Source organism: Canis lupus, chromosome 2 (genome assembly GCF_003254725.2).
Source record: "Canis lupus dingo isolate Sandy chromosome 2, ASM325472v2, whole genome shotgun sequence".
Classification (NCBI taxonomy): domain Eukaryota; kingdom Metazoa; phylum Chordata; class Mammalia; order Carnivora; family Canidae; genus Canis; species Canis lupus.
In genome coordinates, this window is record NC_064244.1 from 68,084,157 (window position 1) to 68,092,925 (window position 8,769).

Consider the following 8,769-nt stretch of genomic DNA (forward strand, 5'->3'; position numbering starts at 1 on the left):
GGCAGGTGGGTGGGTCAGCCCTGGGTGGGGACGGCCCTGTCCACACGTCCCCAGGCCCTGGAGAAGAGGTTAGACGGAGGGTCTGGGCTCCTTCACCTCCCCACCTGGCCACAGAGATCCCTGCCTCTCTTGGACTGGGTGCTAGACGCAGTGGCTTCAGAGTCTAGGAGGGCCAAAGTCCCACAGGGCCCCTTACCTTCACTAGGATGGCATCGTGGGGACAGGCTCCCTGAGGAAGATGCAGAAGATGCCGTAGTAGCCCTTGAGGTCATACACCAGCTTCTGGTGGCCTCCTGGGAGTGGCAAGAGGTGTGTGTGGCCAATCTCACCACTGGCTCTCAACGCCTGAGTGCAGAACCCTTGGGAGGGGCCCCAATCCGTTGCCCAGGGCTAGAGAACCCCCGTTCTCTGCTCCAGGAGGCTTCCTGACCCCATGCAAGGCTGGGGCCTGTCCTCTGGCTTCCTTCTGTCCCCGCTGCTGAGCCAGCTCACCTGCCTCACCCATTCCTGTCCATGAAACCTGCACTGGAGCCTCTCAGCCTGGCTTTCTGCTTGCTCCTTCTGTTCCCACCCCACCCAGCTGCTTCCCCTGTGGCCCTGCGGCGCACTCCAGGTGCCCCCTTTCTAGGGCAATGTGAGTAAAAACTTCTTCCTTCGGGACAGTGTTTCCATGTCTGCATGTTCCCTGATTAAAACAAACCTCGGAAAGTTTTAAAAACAGTGCCCGACTCATATAAGCACAGAGCGGAGCATGATTCTCGCCTCCCTCCCCTAAATACTCCACCTCGACTGATGTTGCTGAAGGAAGCACCTGAAGACCTTCTCATTGCCCCATCACACTCCTGGTGCATATGAAGCTGAAGTCACCTGTGACCCCGAGATCCTTCGGACATGACCTACTACTACCAAGCCAGTTTCTCCACAACCACTTAGCCTGTCCGCAGAATATTGCTTTCTTGAATCTAAACTCAGAATTGTACAGTGATCTCCGTGAACACTGGGGACATTCCAGCTACCACTTAGATGCTCACATCTTTCTGAATATTGATTTTTTCTCCTCCTCTGGGTCTTCTCCTCACCATCTTCTCCCGGTGTCAGTCTCTGCATCTCCTTCCCTTTCTCCCAGCTGCCATTACTGATCCTGTCTCCACAACCCCAGCCCCAGGTGTCCTAAGCCACTTAGCCATGACATCCTCGAGGCGGAGAGCTCAGCAAGTGCACAGCGTTTCAGCCAGGCAGACAGGGGTCCCGCTGCATCCCTAACGAGCCGTGCCACATAGACAAATCTCTTCCTCTCCCTGAGCCTCAGTATTTCCACCTGTAACATAGGAATGACCCAAAACTATCCCCCTCCAGAACTGTTGAGCAGAAATGAGACAAAATATGTATTTCACACAAAATAGATACTTAATTATTAGCAGCTCTTATTATAGTGGAAATAAAAATAATAAGCCCCATACTTATAACTTGGACTTCTGTTAACCGATGGCTAAAATCATGGGCTGCATATCACCATATTCTTGAACAAGACGCTTTGTGAGGAAACGAAATCAGTTGACACAAGCGCCTTTGGGATTAAAAGCTGTGGACCAGCATGTGTCACAAGGATAAAGGAGAGGATTAATGGGATTTATAAATATTTATACGTCAGTTATCACAAAGCCACAGATTAGAGTGGTGATATCTATCCATACTCTCCATCTCGGCATGAAACTGAGTTCTGGTTAGTTCACTCTGTGGGAACGGTCACCCCACCCCACGCCTGCTTCAAAAATAGCAGACCATCAAACAAGTCTCCCATGACGGTCGACCCCAATTGTCAAAAGGTTCCCATTACCCCATAGATGTCACCTTTGACCTTCAGGCCAAGACACAACGATATTGCTTTCCTATATTTGTTGCAAGAATTTGTATTTATTCAGTATATTTTTCGTTATAAGAATCTGCACATGTTAGAAAGCACCGGATGGAAGATTTCAAATGCGCATGGGCAGCACAGCGGTGTCTGTGACCCCATCAGCTATATTCTGTGGCTTTGCCTCCATAACGCAATATAAATTCATGGCTGCTCAGTAAAGACTGTCTTGGTTTTCTACCTCCCGGGCTACTTGAGAACAACACAATAGTGATACTAACAGGTTCGTCCTTATACCCGATTCACAACATGTTTCTCACTAATTAGCCACTGGGCGTGGAGCCCAGACCCTCCATCTAACCTCTTCCCCGGGGCCTGGGGACGTGTGGACAGGGCCGTCCCCACCCAGGGTGACCCACCCACCTGCCTGCAGCACAGCCTTCTTGGCAGTGGTATTGACAGCGGCCATGCACACGGATGCCGTTAGAAGCGTCCAGGCTCCGCAATGATCTCAACACCGCTCCCCTCCGGGAAGTCCTGGGCCAGGGCAGCATCGATCACTCTCGCCATCTGCAGGGACAGATCCCGATCCTAGCATGACCCGTCCCTATGTGGGGGCTTTCCCTGCATCATCCCCCTTCATTCCCATAACAGCACTGTGGGGAGGTGTTCTCGTCCCCACTTTACTAGGGAGGACACAGAAACCATGGCCCAGAGAGGGGAAATAACTTTTCCAAGGACACACAGCCAGCGTACAGGTCGTAGCACCCTGAGATGTATGAATTCGGAGCCACAGAAATCAATACATGGTCAGCAAAGATGGGATGTTCCCTGGATGTGGAGCATAGTGAACTTTCGACCTGACTGCAGCTTAGTTGGGTATAGCGACTACCATGTCTAAAGAAAGACATGGAGCCAGGGACACGCACATGCACGTACGTGCACACAGGCCATGTGCCTAGAGTCGAAGACCTCCCCACAAAGGCAAATCCCAGCTACAGGCGTACACGTGACTCGGCTGCAAGAGCCTCCCCTATAGACAAGCACGCACACGCCGTCCACCCCCTGACCTCCTCAAACTTCAGTTCTGAGCCCTCCACTCCGGGAAGCCCCCTCCGATGTCCAGGGGGTCACGTTGGCCCAAAGGTGCGGCCCATCTCCAACACACGCCGGCAGTCAGCGATGGCCTGCATGGAGCTGTGCGCTGCCTGGCAGTGCGAGCCCACGTGGAAGCTGGACGTAGGTCAATGACACGTGGAGAAACACACATGGAAACATAAGGGTTGGGAAGAAGGGGGACATTCAGAAGTGCCAACATGGGTAAATTGTGGAGACCAGCATGAGTACACACACTGAGACACATGTGACTGCCTCGGCCCACAGAACCACGCACCCCTGGATGTACACGTGGCTGTCCCCAGAGATGCATACACTGCATGTGACAGGCCTTGAGTTAGGGTGTTGACGGTTGTGCGAGTCACTGCTCTCAGCTGCCCTCTCCCAGTGCCCCCATCGTGGGGCTCCTCTTCTCCTTAGAGGGCACGTGATCAGAACCCCAAATCCCAGGGCCCCCACAAGCAGGCAGCCGAGGAACCAATCAAGGCAAGGGAGCAGGAGGCAAGTGAGGCCCTCAGCTCAGGTGCAGAACGTAAGCGGGGGCCGAAACACTAAGCCTCCAGGATAAATAATATTTAATGCCATTTTTTCTTTCTTTTTTTCTTCCTTCCTTTCGAAAATATTTTGTTTATTTATTCATGAGAGACACAGAGAGAGAGGCAGAGACACAGGCGGAGGGAGAAGCAGGCTTCCCGCGGGGAACCTGTTGCAGGACTCGATCCCAGGACCCTGGGATCATGCCCTGAGCCAAAGGCAGACACTCAACCACTGAGCGACGCAGGTGCCCCTAACGCGATATTTTCAAGAAGCAAAATTGATGCAAAAACATCCACAAGAAACGAAACACAGAAATTTTAAATAAAGACAAAATTGGTAACAGTAATTGGACCCTGAGGCAAAAGGAAAAAACAGGAATTTCAATCCTGTCTTTTTCCTTTTTCTTAAAAAGGCAAGGAAGTGTCCTTTTTAAAAAAGATTTTATTCATTCATTTGACAGAGAGCACAAGCAGGGGGAGCAGCAGGCAGAGGGAGAGGGAGAAGCAGGCTCCCTCACAGCAGGGAGCCCGATGTACAGCTTGATCCCAGGACCCTGGGACCCCGCCCCAGGGCCGAAGGCAGACGCTTAACCAACTGAGCCACCCAGGCACCTCTCAATCCTGTCTTTATTTAAAATTCTGATATTTTCCTTATCATGAATTTTTGCATTAATTTTGATATATTTTTTAAAAGATTTTATTTATTTATTCATGAGAAATACAGAGAGTGAGGCAGAGACACAGGCAGAGGGAGAAGCAGGCTCCCCACAGGGAGCCCCATGTGGGACTTGATCCTGGGACTCCGGGATCACGCCCTGAGCTGAAGGCAGACGCCCAACCGCTGAGCCACCCAGGTGTCCCTAATTTTGATATTTTTAAAATACTGTATTAAAATGTGATTTATCTGGAGTACTAAGCTTTTTGGCATCTCCTCAAATTTTTCACCCAAATTTTCACTTTGATCACCCTGCTCTGGTCCCAGATAACACCCAGCTCCTTTGCTGAGGACAAATGGAGCATCTTGAGGCCCAGAGGGGCAAAGACTGGAGACTGACAGGGAAAACCAGGACCCCTGCTTCCCAGGCAGGGAAAGCCAGTGCTCTTACCTTGTTCCAACCACAGCCAGCCCCAGGTCCCTGGCCAACCCGAGCAGATGTTCACATACATCCAGGGGGGCCCCAAACTTGGCACTCAGGGGGAGGATGCTCTCATTGTCCTGGGTCCAGAGCCAGAGGACCAGCCTAGGAGAGGCTGTGAAAGATGTCAGGGGTTCTTTGACACATGAGCCCCCAAGGCCCAGCCTGCCCCCCAATCTCTCCCCACCTTCCCACCAGCCCCTGCCTAGTTTCTCTGGACTCTCCAGCCACTGAGTCTCAAGGAACAAAAACACTCATCACTTAGAGACCTCTGCCCAGGCGAGAAAAAGCAGGAACGTGATGAAATTATACACACACTTTCTGTAAGCCTCCATGTTACAAGATCAGAGATGTTAAATAACTTTCCCAAGGCCACACAGCCTGTGCACATGAATCTGAAACACGAGCACTGGCCTCCCTGACTCCGATGGGAGTGCTTTTTCCATGAGTTCGCCTGACCCGAGACCTCCCAATGCCAGGTTGTGCCCAGTGTCCATGCAGACATAAGCAGTGTTCCTTCCCCACAAATATGCACCAGGGGAGCATTGGGCCCAGTGACCCAAGTTCTTGTACTTTGCTCCTTGGACCTCTCCCAAGTCACCTCATGGGACTGCCTTCACCTGGTTGCAGAGGCCCAACTCCACTGGCAGAGGCCCCAGGTTTGCTGTCCCTTGATCCACCTGTTTCCACTTGCCTGGCAGGCCTCACCTGGCTTCACCTGGCCTCGAGGTGATGCTGGGCCACCTTGGTCAGCTCCCCCTCATTGTCAAAGGTCAGGAGCCACACCCCGTGGCGGGCAGCGTATGGATGTGGGAGACAGGCTTGCAGGGGTTGGCATAGATGATGTGCGAGGGGGCTGCGCCCAGGCCCCGCACCTGCTCCAGCTCCAGCTGGCATGGATGACACAGTCAGGGGCTGCCTTGCTGCCCGCCTCTACTCTCTGGGGACAGAAACTCAGAGCATGAGCACAAGGGGCTGCTCTTGACTGAAACCCCCTCTGCACCTGGCGCTGCACTGGGCACATCTGTGCCACTTAGGCTTTCAGGATTCAAGAAAGCAGAGTTGGCCCCATTTTAAAGAGGAAGCATTTAATGTATTCAATTTGCATAAAATGCCTGTGCTGGGACAGAAACAGGGCCTGCACAGGCCCAAAGCCTGTGCCCCTCCACTCACCGGCTCCCCTTGCTTGCCCCAGCCACGTGGCCCCCTCATAGTTCATTCATTTCTTCCTTCAGAATCAAGTAATTCCTGTGGTGGCCACTGTCCTAGGTACTGCAGACGCCACCCCAAGATCCCCAACTGCTGACCTCCTGTCCTCCCACCAGCAGCAGGTGCAGGCTTACCTGGCTGGCACAGTCGAAGCCGGTGCCCAGGGAGGCCAGGACGTGCAGCACCCAGGCACTGCTGTTGCACTTCTCCACGTAGAAGGGTAAGACCCGTGGCGGGGCCCCGGGGGAAGGCCCGATGGCAGCTGGCAGCACGTCCAGGTCGGCAACCATGAGTTGCCGGGGCCTCGGCGGTCCTGCCAGGGCTGAGGAAGAGGGCGGGGAGCCTGGGTGGTGGGTGCCTCACTTAGTCCTCACAATGACCCTGCGTGGTCAGTACTAGTGCTCTTCCCGTTTTATAGATGGGGCAGCAGAGGCTCAGAAATAGGAAGTCACTGGCTCCAGGTCAACAGCGAGTACGTGGCAAAGGCAGGATTCGACCCCAGGTCTTCTAACTCTTTAATCAGGGAGATGTGAGGACAACAACAATCTTTGTAGATCAGAGCGGGGGCAAGACGGTGCCAAATCCTCAACCACCTAGCCTGGCACTGAGTTAAATTCCATGTGGTGACGGGAGGTATGAGAAGGGGACAGAGAAACTATTCCGTGAGCCCCAGCAGAATCGGGCCTTGGAATAAGACCTAATAAATGGAGCTATAAAACCACGAAACAGAAAGTCTTATTTCTTGTCCATCAAAGTAGGGACTGAGACTGACCCTCTGCCCTCTGCTCCCTTCCACCCCTGCCCCTCCTTCGTACTGAATCAGAAACTTCAGGCAGTTTCCCCAGGCCCCAGGGCGATGAGCGCCTCTGGCCACATGCTTCCAAGGGGTCCTTGACTCTCTTTCGGGTTCCCATGGGGGATGCTCATCCCGGACACCCCAACAGATCCCTCTGGCAGGCACAGTCCCGGCATCCTGGAAAGGTTTTGCTCTAAGGATCCGGCCTCCTCCCGTCTCCCAGCTCCCTGCGAGCCCCGGGGTCCAGAGTTCCCTGGGCCAGCCAGTCTTCGGCCCTCCCATTCCCTCAGAGAGCTCCATGGAGCCCTAGCGAATTTTCCCATCTGCAGAATGGGCCACTGGCCTGGCCCAGTCTGCTTCAGAGACATAGTGGAAGACCAAGCAAGATGCACACACCACGCATATGGAATAGAGGGTTGGCATCCTTTCCCAGGCTCCTTCACACCCACAGCCCCATTCACATGTGAGGAAACAGAGGCACAGAATGGATAAGCAAGGAGTCCACGATCTTCAGATTATGAGACTTAGAGTTAGGGCCTAGGAGACATTTCATTTTACACAGAGGACGAGAGGCTCAGAGAAGGGAGGAGACTTGCCCAAAATCACCAAGTAGTCATTGGAAGAGCTAGGACTGGCACCCGAGCTCCCGAGAGCAGCCAGCCACTGGAGTGGACCCACTGTTGGCCACACGTCCCTGAGGCCGAAGTGAGGGCAGCCTGCAGCCAGTCTGTCTGCCTGCCTCAGCAGTTAGGACCGCACCCATGGCCCCCACCCCACACCCGGACTCACCTGGTATCCATCACAACCTGCTTCTTCAGGCACAGCACGGGGACTGGGATCTATGGTATCCTGGGCTTCCAGTAAATTCCTATAGGGAGATCGAAGCTCAGCCTAGAGCTCAGGGGCTGTCCCCCAAAACCTCAGCCACCCTGCCTGCTCAGCCTCAGCCTCCCAGGCCCAGAGAACGAGCCCTCCTAGGTCACCCACACGACTGACCATGGAGTGAAGTCAGACTCCTGTTATAAGTGAGCATCAGCAAGGGTCAGAGTAGAGGGACCCTGGAAACCCTGTCATCCGCCTTTCCCACCTCACAGATGGAGAACCGTGGGGCCCGAAGGTCTTCAGATGATTCAGCAAACCTGGAGGGGACGTGGGAGCGAACCAGGACCTCAGACGTCAATTAGGAGCCGGTTCCCACCTCCTCAGACTGTGAGCTGATCTCTCCTGGTGCTGTGTCTCCGCTCTCCACCAGAGATTTCAATGCCTCACTGGAAGCTTCTCTGAATGGAAAGGTGGCTGCCTACGTCACTTGGTGTCCAGGCATATCCTGTCCCTTAACCTCTCCCCACTCTCCCTCTCTCTGTGGCCTTCTGAGGTCTCACCAGTTTGCCCGCTGACCTTCCCAGGCTGAAGCCACCACCTTGGAGCTGCCCCACCTCTGGGATGTCAGCTGTTGCATCTGCTTGCACACCTGTGCTCTGACCCGGAGCCTCCCCTGCCAGCAGCAACCTGCCTGTGCCCGACTTCTCTGCTAGCTCTGCCCCACATTCATCTTGCTGAGACCTCCCCACCCCTCCTCCCAGCAGAAGCCCATGACCCTACCCCCCACCCCATCTCCCCCAAGCCACGTGGCCTTAAAAATCCAGGAAGGGACCACAGGAAGAGCCTGGATTTGAGGAGGTCAGGGCGCTAATCCCATAACCTCTAGAAGCCTCATGAATTCCACCTGTAAGAGGGTGGGGGGGTTGGGGGTGGGGGGTATAGGCGGAGATCTGTGATTCCAAACAAGATGGTAAAGTCCATGGCTTTTTTTTTTTTTTTAAGTCCATGGCTTTTATAGAGACCCCCGCCCACTCCCACCCCAGATCAATTGGGGTAGAACCAATTTCTAGTGCAGCTTCTTCTTCTTCTTCTTCTTCTTCTTCTTCTTCTTCTTCTTCTTCTTCTTCTTCTTCTTTTTAAAGATTTTATCTGTTTATTCATGAGAGACACAGAGAGAGAGGCAGAGACACAGGCAGAGGGAGAAGCAAGCCCCTTGCTGGTGAACTCGATGCAGGACTTGATCCCCAGACCCAGGATCACGCCCTGACCCGAAGGCAGATGCTCAACCACTGAGCCACC

At 53.8% G+C, this 8,769-nt stretch overlaps 1 pseudogene; it reads right to left on the reverse strand.

Moving 5' to 3' along the window:
• Positions 1–201: 201 nt before the first annotated feature.
• Positions 202–6,142, reverse strand: LOC112660397 (antizyme inhibitor 2-like; annotated as a pseudogene).
• Positions 6,143–8,769: the final 2,627 nt, after the last annotated feature.